The sequence below is a fragment of the Fukomys damarensis genome, unplaced genomic scaffold, assembly GCF_012274545.1.
Source record: "Fukomys damarensis isolate Sample0158 unplaced genomic scaffold, DMR_v1.0_HiC HiC_scaffold_4, whole genome shotgun sequence".
Classification (NCBI taxonomy): Eukaryota; Metazoa; Chordata; class Mammalia; order Rodentia; family Bathyergidae; genus Fukomys; species Fukomys damarensis.
This window is the reverse complement of record NW_022900916.1, coordinates 58882159-58893914: the sequence shown is the minus strand read 5'-3', so window position 1 is coordinate 58893914 and position 11756 is coordinate 58882159.

The window sequence follows — 11756 nt, the reverse complement described above, 5'->3', positions numbered from 1 at the left end:
CAATATTTTGTAAATTTGATATGCCCTAGGTTAAAAACAGCTGTGTTTGGGTCCATTTGGAGGATCAAGCATGGATTTTCTCTCTTACTAAACCAAAGTCTCCTTAAAGCCTAAATTTTGTGTTAACAATTCTGTGTCTTTCATATCATCCTGTCTAGTGTCTACTTCAAATGGATCTCCAGAAATAACAAACAGCTTCAACAACAACAGACAGACCCTAGTCTCTGTACCAAGATTCATTTCACATTAATGATAATAGCTCTCATAAGCACAGCTTAAAAGAATAACTGTTATAATTGAGTATAGTATATTTGGATAAAATTTCCACAGTATGTATAACATGTACTAATTCATTGATTCATTTACAACTATGTGTTGAATATAAATAAAACAGCCAATTCATGCTTTGGAATTTATAATTATGAGCTTATATGAAGATTTTTAAATGAATACATGTGTCTGTGGGTGTGTATGTGTAAGAGAAAGACAGAGACAGAGGTAGGTACAATAAAAACAAATGTATACATGCATACAAATAGGGTTAAAAAAGAGCTGTGTAGATGTTAGAGAAAGATGTTGGGAGGTGAACAGAGGAGAATCTGGGCATGAAAACTCTTAGATATTAGGGACTTAGAGCAGAGACCTGCAGGAAGTGATGGACTGAACTATGGTAATACAGGGGGAAAACATTTCAGATATGAAAATGGACATTCCAAGGCAGGAAGTAGAGATCTGGGAGCGATGAAGTGGTAAAGGAAGTCAGAAGAGTACAGGAAGGCCATGCTGTGAGCATCGTACAAATCAGAGTAAGGAATCTGGAGGTTACAACTGAATGATGAAACAAATGGATATTTTTGAACACAAAGGTGACACGATTTACCTGACATTAAATGACTGCAGAATGCTGTACATAAGTTTTTTATTGACTATATATTCTTAAGTGCAGGGAACATATCTTATTTACCTTTTTGTTCTCAGTCACTGATTCAGGCGGGCTCTTATTCAGGATCAATTAAATAAGTACATGTCAGACAAGTGTTTACCTGGAATACTGTCTTCTAAAAGGATTGTGGAAAAAACTTAAAAATAGAAAAGCTCTCCCGAAGCTATCACGAATCCAATGATACAATTTACTTCAGTAGAACATTTTGTGATCTTTTGTATTTATTTATTCAGTGGAGACTTGTTTTGCTATTTTTCAACATTAATCTCCAAATGAAGGCTCTTGCTGCAGTAGCTAAGAAAGTCACAGTTTTTCTTTACGAGCATCTTGTACAATTATAATGCCACAAAACTGTGGAAAAGAGGCGCAGGGAAAGATAAAGGATTCTACTTTTGGCTCTGTAACTTATTAGCTGTGTGACCTTTGAAACTGAAATAATAGTACACCTATTTTTTCCTCTGAAGCACCTATTGTTTTGAGCACCTGCTCATTGTCTCTGAAATCAAGACTTTCATAGGCTCACAAAGAAAGACAGGCAGGTAGGTAGACAGAGACAAGGGATGCAGGGATGTGAGTGGGCTGCTGTGGTATCACACAGGGAGCACTTTGAGAGAAACCATCCCATCATGAGTTCATCAGGCAGCTAAGAGGGAAGGGAACCCAAAGCGGACCCCAAGTGCAAACCTTGCTCATAAGGAGAGTGTGGCATGTTCCAGAAATCATAAAATGTATGTGGGAGTGACTAAATAGGGTTTAAGGAAATGTCATTTTCTTTTGCCAGCATCACTTTTTGGGGAAAGCCATCTCATCTCAGCGGGTCTATGGGTTCTTCATGATCTGCCTCTCACTGTGCCTGCTGAACCCATCAGAAGGTTGGATAAGATCTCCAGGATACCACTCATAGTGACTTAGCCTTCTGGACCATGCAAACTATGCCAAGGAAAAAAGTTCTGTGAAATCCACTTAAGTCACTGGGAGGGAGAGGGTATCTTTTCCCTCTGAATCAGGAGCCGTACACATCTGGGTTTGGGTGTGATTACGGTTGTTTCCTGCCAAGGAGTGGGGAACTTGCCTGAGAATGAGTCCACATCAAAGAATTCAAGAAGTGATGATATATGAAAATAGATACAAAATCTATATTTGTACATATATAACAAATAGAGATGTGTGTATTGCTAGCAGACGACAGCATTTGAGCCGCTGGGTCCAGTCAAGCCTAAACTGGTCATGCCCAAGACTTCCTAATTTTATGAATCTATAATACCCTTTCTAATACTTTAAGCTAGTCTGAATTATAAATCTGTTACAAAATGAGTCTCGATGAAAAGATTCCAAACTGGTAGAAGTCAAAACTGCAGATTCCTTCACCTTTTAATTTAAAAAAAGTTGGGACTCTTGTTGGTGCCTTGCAAGAAGAGATTATTGTCAGGACGTACCTGTCTTGAGTTTAGAAGTGGGACATAGTTCCTATGAAGGCAGGTTGCTGTCGCATCATCAAATTTTGGCTTATTTTTGCAATCTTTCATGTCTCCTTTCTCCTTGTGCATAACTGTTAAATCCTTATCTTGTGTACGGTCCTCAAATTGTTCTCATCTCCAATATTCCAGGAAATGTGCTCATATACATTTGACCTCTTCCCTAGTCTTCACTGAAATAAATTATCCAGCATTTACTATGTGCCCAGTATTATTTTATATACTAGGGATATAGTGGCAACCAATTTATGCAAGGCCTCTCCCTTCCTTAATGGATGTCATCATGAGAAAGAATCGTCAACAAATAAGCAATGACAATAATAATACAGACCGTGAAATATTCAAGGTGGGAGTGAGATGGAACGTAACAGGGAATAGGACACTATTTTGGTGGCGTGATCAGTGAAGGATTCCTTCTGTGTAAGGGTGACATTTAAGCTAGTTGTTCTGAAGATTTTAAAATAAGCCTTTCAAAGAGTTATTGCAAGAACACTTCAGGCAGAGGGACTGGCAAGGGCAAAGGGCCTCAGGTAGAGAGTGCTTAATGGACTCCAGGTACTACCAGAAAGCCAGTATAATTGAAGGGATTGAGATGAGTCAGGTTGGAGAGGGATACAGATTTTATATCATGCAGAGCTTTGTAGGTTGGGGCAATGAATTTTGAAAATATGAAGAATCTCTGAAAAATTTTAAGTGTACAAGTGGTATGGCTGGATTAACATTTTAGAACATTTACAGTGGCTATTGTGTGGAGGATGGATTATCAAGGGACAAGAACAGAAACAGCCCAACTTTGAGTCTATCATGGAGTTGGGAAAGACATGATTGGGTCAGAAGTGTCAAGGGTGATAAGAAAAAACAGATAGACCAAAACTTGAAATAGAACTGGTAGAGTTTGCTGGTAGATTGGAGAGAGAGATGATGAAGACTCAAACGTGATTCCTAGGATTTCGGTTGGGCAAAAAGTGGATGGAAGTACCTTTTACTATGACAGAGAAGACCGAGAAGGGAACGATTTGGGAAATGTCTCACTAGTGTATTTTAGAAACGTGCAGACTCGACCTGGCTGTATAGAGAGGTCTGTACTAGGCAGATCACATTCCCTCTCCTCTGAGATACATCCAGTTGGCCCAGTTCATCTTCTTTAGTTGGTCACACTAGATCCTCATCCTGCTGATGCTCTCATTTCCCTTGCATCGAGTTCTTTCACCTTGCATTCGGCCACACCCAGGGGGAGGTAGCTCACACAGTACATGGAAGATCCCTGAAGGCCATGCCTGGTGAACTCACCCAGACAAAGGGTGGCCATGTCTGCCCGTCCCACTCCACAGGGTTATTACTAAACAGAGATTTTGATAAAATTTAGATAAAAGCACTTTTAAACTTTGTGACCATCATACATGTAATGGGGTTGAAAGATTTTTAAAGCTGTTCCGTTTACCAAACTGACATCTTTAAACCAATTTTATAAAATCAGTTGAAAAATTATCATAAACTTTTATTTTACAAGAGTGGTTGTTGCCAGATGGTCATAAAAGTGAAGAAAAAACTTGCATACTTTTGTGCTCAATGGAAGGTAATTGAACACAAAGGCTAAAGAAGGGTCCATAAAACTCTGAACAATTTAAGAAGAATTACTTTGTATTAATTGAGAGATAAATAACCCCTAGTATGCAAGCCAGCAAAAGTATGCGGTCTGGTTTCTGATGGTCCAAGGCCCATTTGTTGTCAGTACCTTAAACTCCTGGCACAAGTGAGAGCCAGTTCATTATCCTAGGATTCAGACTTTCTTGTGGCTATTCTGTGGCCTGAGCTCCCTTAGGTCTACTCAGAGCTGGCCTCAGAGGCATACAAATACAAGCTGTGCCGTTGCATGGGGTCCTGTGCTCAAAAGGGCAGCACACTTGTTTTATTGTTATGCTGCCTCTGTTTGGAAGGTCTTTTTGTTTGAACTTGTATTTTATAAAGGAAATGTAACAGAATGATGAAACTCACTTTGAGCAAAGGAGATACTATATGTGCAATGGATAATTGTCACATTTATAGGTAGCATTCACAGTGTCCCCAAAGCAAGAATTGTGGTGGTCCTGCAATACATAGGAGTTCAACAAGACTCAGAGCAAGTACAAGGTAAGCACATTACATCTAGGTCTGTGTAGCAAAGGTGGGGAGAAGGGAAGGAATGGTACCAGCTTCCAAAGACCAAACTTCCTATTCAAACAAGGACTTATTTCAAACACAAGAAGAATGAAATAGTACTAGGAAACATAAGCAGGCAACCCCATAATTTCTTCTGTTATTTTATTACTTTCCCAATATTATTCATTCAGTTACTCTAAAAATGTTGACATGGAAAGGGAAAATAATGCAATCCATTGCTTCTTTTCCGTACAGTCTTTTTTTTAACTTATCAGTAAACAGAAGGTAAACCATGGCAGAATATGTGTCTATTGAGGGACAAAATAAAAACAACTGAGTGAACAATTCCCTGTTCTAGTATGAACAAAATACACATGCATGTTTCAACTACTTCAACAACTAAAAATGCCTTTACAGCTAGCATAGTCCTTTTTTACTTGAGTGTGTACTTTATTATTATTATTACTATTATTATTATTATTATTTGGTACCAGGGATTGAATTCAGGTCCTTGCGCTTGCAAGGCAGGCCACCAAACCGCTGAGCTAAATCCCCGGCCCCTGAGTGTGTATATTAGAGTGACTCAAAATCATTGCATTCTCTTGGGAATCAATCTCTTGAAAATTGTACAGATACTAATAATTTGTTTTATAGGTTCTTTGCTACTAACAATGGAAAAGTTATCACCTTAATTTTTAAATTAATAAAGTTTAATTCATATTTTGTTGTACTCGATTTCTTAATGACTCCCTGAAAATATAACTGTGTGAAAAAGTTTTGTCTGGAACATCTGTTAGGAGGAATTGTACTCCCTTACCCCAAGGGAGGGAACTCAGCTTGGAAAGCACACCTGCATTCCCACCCAATCTTTACTGCTACCTGGGAGGAGGAGCCACTTCACCTGATGACTTAACTTGGGAGCAGAAGCGGGACACGCAAAGCCAAGGCTTTCCTCTCCAGTGTGCAGACATCAGAGGAGCACATTTCCACTTAGCTTTTCAGTTCACAGTTCATGTGAGCCCTTTGTCTATGTAATGTGGACAAGTAGTCCAAGAATTGTAGGTCTGGGGTCTAATCCTACTAGAAAGTCTGTTTGTTTATGAAGAGAAGCCACATTGTCTAATATCAATCGCTTTATCTGATAATGATATTTAATATAATGCTACATTTTGTTGATTTCTTTCTAAAATAACAAGATAATTTTCCTTGGTAGTACAGTTAAATCTGAATTGAACACTATCCATTTGAAATAGAGCTGGTATGGGGTCCCATTCACCTTACCCTTTTGTGACATTTCTCATTTGGTTCAGAACTTGGGGCTGGAGTGGGGACAGGGATAAGCCTGCTATGGTTTTGTTTCATTGACTTCCAACAAGGTCAACACTGTTAGCTCTACTATCTACTATCGGTGACAACTTGAGCAACCTCCAGGGTGAGATGAGATTAGATACCTCCATTTAAATTTTTACTTTCATGTTTATTTTTAGCCTATGTATTTGTTATAATGGCTTAAGTTTAGAAAAACTTTATTTTTATTTATTTATTTTTTTTACAATCACCAAGGAAAAATGTAAAAATAATACTATCAAGCAGACAGACCAGAGCCTGGGGCGAGGACCAGTCTTCCAAGATTCAGGCTTCTACTTTCCTGTTCCATCCTTTTGCAGGAAAGAGGAGACAGGAGAAAGCAAATTGGTCCAGTGAAATATCTCCAATCTCATCACAATTAGCTATGGTCTAGATGTGGAGGGGATATTCTGCCCAGAATTTACACTGAAAACCAAAGATCCAAGATATGAACAATCAGTTGCCCTGGCTTAAATGACTATTCTTTGGAAAAGCTTGACAAGTTATCCTAAGTTTTCTCTAAGATTTTAAAATGATAAGTCCCACTCCATCTGATTTACTCTCCTCACCATCAAGACAGCTACAAATGTATTAACTAATTCCACTGTTTCTTGAAGAGAGTAAAGAAAGAATCAGAGAATGTATTTCAGAATCATCCTTCATTACCTGATTAAATCAAACAAAAGTGACTTGACTCATAACAGCTGAATAATTTTAAAAATTCACAGCCAACTTTTCTTTGGTCTTGGTAAACTAATGAGCTCCAGATAGCTGTGGGGGTGGCTGGAAGGCTCCATGGAGTCCCTCAAGTCCCACCTTGGGTTTCCGCTTTTAATGATGTCCAAAATAGACCTATTCATCTATTTTTAAACTTTCTAAAATTAGCAAGGGAAAAACAGAGTAGCAAGATGAAGCCATAGGCTACTTCATTACCTCCGTTATTAGCCTGACAAAATAACTGACTTTCCATTAAACAGCAGTGACAGAAAAGGAGGAAGGTTTAGAGGTCAATAGCTCCTGTGATATGTATTCCCTAAATGTAGCATTTCTCCAGGGACTGTCAGAATTAACCGCTGACAAGTTAATTGCTCTCATTCCCTAATTAACCAAGCTTTGCTTCATTAGTAGTTTGTTGCAATTGGACAACATTTTCAAGGATCTAAAGACCTACCCAATAATAATTAGTAAACAACTGAAATGAAACCACCTTCCACTTGTTGACAAGATTAATTGAATAATTATCGTTTCATTGACAATAAAAAGAGCAAGGAAAAGTAGCTGAGAAACTGCCAGTCTTTTCTCCGGTAAAATTTCCTCAGAAACACACAAAAGCTTTCTATTAAGAAGAGTTGCTGAATCTGATCTATTTTAAAAATTTCAACATGGAATTTAATATTGGATTTGTTATGCTTTATTTGATCTTTACTTTAATAAAATGTAGCTTTTCATATATACCCTTAATATCCGTATATATCACTTAAAACACTAACCACATGAAAAGATTTTTGAACAGGCATCTAACAAATGCTCCATGCACATAACTTTGCAAAAACTAATTGATTCAGTAAGCAAATTGTACTTTGAGACAACTTGGCAAATGTCGCAGAACAATGTGTTTGCTTTAGTTTGGCTTAATAGGTGTGATTTTTGAAATTGTTCAACTAGTTTTTTAGTACTGAGTACAAAAGACAAACATTTACATTGAACTTCCATGGAAATTCTTTTCTTTGTGCCATAATTAAGCACTAATGTGGAGTTTCAAGTCTGAAAATTGGTCACTGTGGACGGGCTATGATTTTGTTGTACTTTAGCCTGTTTTTTTCTTGTCAAAAATGATTTCAACTACACACCTCAAACTGTCAGTAAAGAAGGATCCGACTGTCTCAAACATGATTGTTCCCTCTGGAGACTTGATAGACTGTTAGTAAAAAAATCATTTTAAAAGGCCTGGATATTTGCCGACCCTGGTATCCATGGGAAATAAAATTGCTCAGATGACTATGAGGATGTCCACTCATCTTATCAGAGGAGGAAGAAGGGCTGACATTACTGGATAAATTTGGAAGCCAAGAGAAATTTGGGGCTAAGAATGTAGCATTGGGATGCTCAGGTGACCACCATATGACAACTTTATGAGACGAACCTTAGCGGAATTTATTCCAACAAATCACACGATGGTGAAGAAGTAATGATAATGGTAGCCACACCATTTTCAGAGCAACTACAGGTGCCAAGTACTCCACATATCTTACTGCACTTAAATCATATGAGGGTCCTTAGAAAGATAGTTTTCTTTGTTCTCCATTCTATAAAAGAGGAGACCAATGCTCAGAAAAGCCTGATGTCTCTCTTCTCTCTCCCTCTCTGGCTCTCTTTGTGGTGCGGGGTCTTGTGTATGCTACCCTGCCAGGTGTCCTTTAGAAGTCACATAGCTGGTCAATGGAGGAGGACGAAAATCTAGGACTCTGGCTCCATAACCAGGAGAGCAGCCAAGAAAATCATCTACTTTTAGCATGGTTATATAGAATATACTGTACATGATACAATATAAAGAGAAGAAAAAAATCAATTCATCAGGATTAATGAATATGTCATGGAGAAGGCACACGGGTCACGGGACCAGGAGGTACATTTGTGGTCACCACAGAGAAAGTTCTGGGGATGTCTTTGTTTGAATTAATCTCTGTTCTTAGATGGAAGAGCCTGAACCACTCTCACAGCAGAAGCAGTTAAGGATGTGAGGACCCTCATGGAGTAGAAGCTGCACTGCACAGAGAGAGAACCATTAAGGCAAAGCACAAGAGGGAGGAGGAGTGGAAAAAAAGTATCTGGCTGGAAGGTCCACATGCTGTTGAGGACAAAGCAGTAGGCAGAGAATCAGAAAACCAAAGTGCATCCTGGCTCTACCCCTTGACTAACCCGGGGCAAATCACTCCAGGCTGTGTGATTCTCAGACAGGTGGAACCAGACTCACTCTCTCAGTAGTTGATATTGACCAACAAACATACAGGAGGTGATCATAGGTACTTGGCTGGGAATAGGGATGCTAAAGGCCTACAGTGATAGCTGATCATGTACAGTAAAGACTGCTTCAGCCCCCAAATGCCAGTAACAACCCCATGAAAAACTGGAGCCTGGCCTCAGGATTTCCCATCCAGAGATGAAAGGAACAGATTTTTAACTTGATGTCCTTATGTGGGGGCCTGCCATTCTCCCCTCTATGACCAAAGCACACGCAAATGCCTCTACTTTATATACTGGGTTAGTGTGTGAGACTTAATTTGAGGGAAGGAGTCCTTGATAAAAAAAAAATGAAAACAACTTTTAAAACCAGTGGATTAAGCAGGAATCAGTGGAATAAGTGGCCTTTGAGCTCCTTCCTTTTCTGGGTACTTTTGAGTAAAGGAAAATTGAGATTGAAAGTGAGAGAGGAGAGTTCTGATGGGTAATGGCGGCAAGACTGATAAGATCTGGGAGAACAAATGACCAGGCCCAGCTGCACTTGGAGTCTTTGATTGGCCGATGACCCTAGTGGGTCACAGCTGTAGAAGGGCCTGACATCATTCATTCAAATGCAGATGCAATCACACTGGATTAGTGGCCAGGGCTGGAAGATTCTCCCTCAGGCCACAACAGCATAATTAGCAGATGCATGCTCATCCCAGGTTTGGTTTTACTAATTGCTGTTTTGTATAGGTTTTTCAGTGTGGGCTTGATATTTTCAAAAAGGCCTTGAATTGCAAATCTCATGTGTGACCCAACTCTAAATCCTGGTGTAGAAAAAAATCCTATTCTGAGTGTAACTCTGTTTCAAAATATTTCGTGTAAAATGTATAACTGATAATGGGAAATAGGAAGAAAAGGTCTAAAGGAGTAGGGGAAATGACAGGGGTAGGGGAAAGGAAAGAAGGGAAAAGAAAAAAATATGAGAAATGGAAACAAAGTCATTATAAAAAGAGAAGGGTGGAGGGGGTAAAAAAGGAGGGCAGGGGTATGGGGAAAAAATAAGAACCAAGATACGTCATGTAAAGAAAGGTACAAGATCCCAATGATGAATGTAACTGTACTGTATACCTAAAATGTAGCAATAAACTTAATGAAAAAATATTTCATTTAAGTCAAGGTCTTAAAGTTCAAATGCAACATGGGAGTTTATAGCAATTCTGCCCTGGATGGTGAAAAATCTTTAAAGCATGTAATTACCTGCTACCTGCTTCACCTGCATATATTGTATTTCCTTAGGGTTGTGGGTAGCTGTATTGTCTGTGGAAGCCATGGATTGCTGGATTACCCATTCCAAATTCCAAACAGACTACAAGAGAAATGTATTTTTTATTTTTCTGCAGAAACAACTCAGAAAAGTGAAACCAGAAGTGGTCTTACATAAAACAAATGAGAGAAAATGTATATCTATCTCTGAACATTATTTCTGATTATTTTATTGTGTAAATGACTCAGTAACAGGACATAAGTGGTCAAAATATCCTATAAAATTAATCATATACTTTTTCTATTGTCACCCTCCACCAGGACTAGGAAAGCCTAATTCCATTTAGAAGCTGTGGCGCTTTTTGTAAATGAAATAAATAAATATGCCTATCTATTTGTGAGCACAGACCAGTACTGGGGAGTCAATGTCTTTACAGAGGACTCTGAAGGATACCTTGTGAGGACCTGTGAGGAATATGAACGCAAATACATTATCTAGTTTACAGTCCTATCAGAGATATAAAACACAGGTGCATAGAAGACATAAGAAATAATATAAAATGGACTATGATCACGCAACATGTTTACCACATACGTCCTACTCATGGTAACATAGGGGCTTAGAGCTGTCCTGGCAGAATCTGAGTTCACTCATGATGCTTGCGGGAATAGTTGCACCAGACAGCAAGCAAAAGTTCCTAGATATTACACTCTGGAATTACCTTACCATTTAAATCCTTCCTGAACCCTAGATTTTTTGATGTAGCCAGACAAGAGATGCCTGGAGGAGTAGCGAAACTCCAAGTGTCTAGAATGACTACTTGTGTCCTTCCTGTCCCCTGAGTCTCCTGGACTGCCGAAGGAAATGGATGTTGACGATGGCCCACAACCCACGTTGCGGGGCTGGCTTTGCCTAGTCTGCTCTATTGTCTTGAGCTCTGTACAAACTTACATTGGTTTGGCTTCTGGGTCGATTGTGACACAGCCACCCAGGACCACGTTAAAGACTGGTGCATTGTCTCAGGTTACCCCTTTAGCTGCACCACTATTTTAACCTTTTAGGAAACTAACATGAGTTCACTGAGGAGTTGAATTCTTTCCTAATACTCTAATTCTTTATGCAGGGATCAGGGCAGCACACACAGCTCTCTAGCCTGGGAAGAATTTGAAATAAGCAGCTACATTTTCAGCAAAGTAGGAAAGCCATACTGTAGGACTCCCTTCCCCCAGGCACCTGGGAACAGCAGCCTTTTTTTCAACTCAGTAAGCTCAAGATGCCATATTACAACATCACGGCTATTTCCATTTGACTAAAGATTCTGTTCTTTGTAAAAATAAAGCAGCTTTGGGAAGTGATTACATGTCCCACAAAGAGAAATAACATGTGCAGACTTGGCTTTACTATGGGGCCATATTTACTGTTTATACTTTAGCTAGATCCACTTATTCTTTCTGTTAAAGCAGGTATCCCCTGGTCTCTGTCTCCAACATACGTGTACACACACTCACATGTACATTTTGATTTTGCCGATGGGCTGTTCAGTGCTGGTTGCCACCTCTTGTCACCATCACCTTCACCGCCTGAATCCAGCTGAGACGTTCCTTGTACATTCTTTCTGTCTGCCATGAGAGGAGGAAGACAG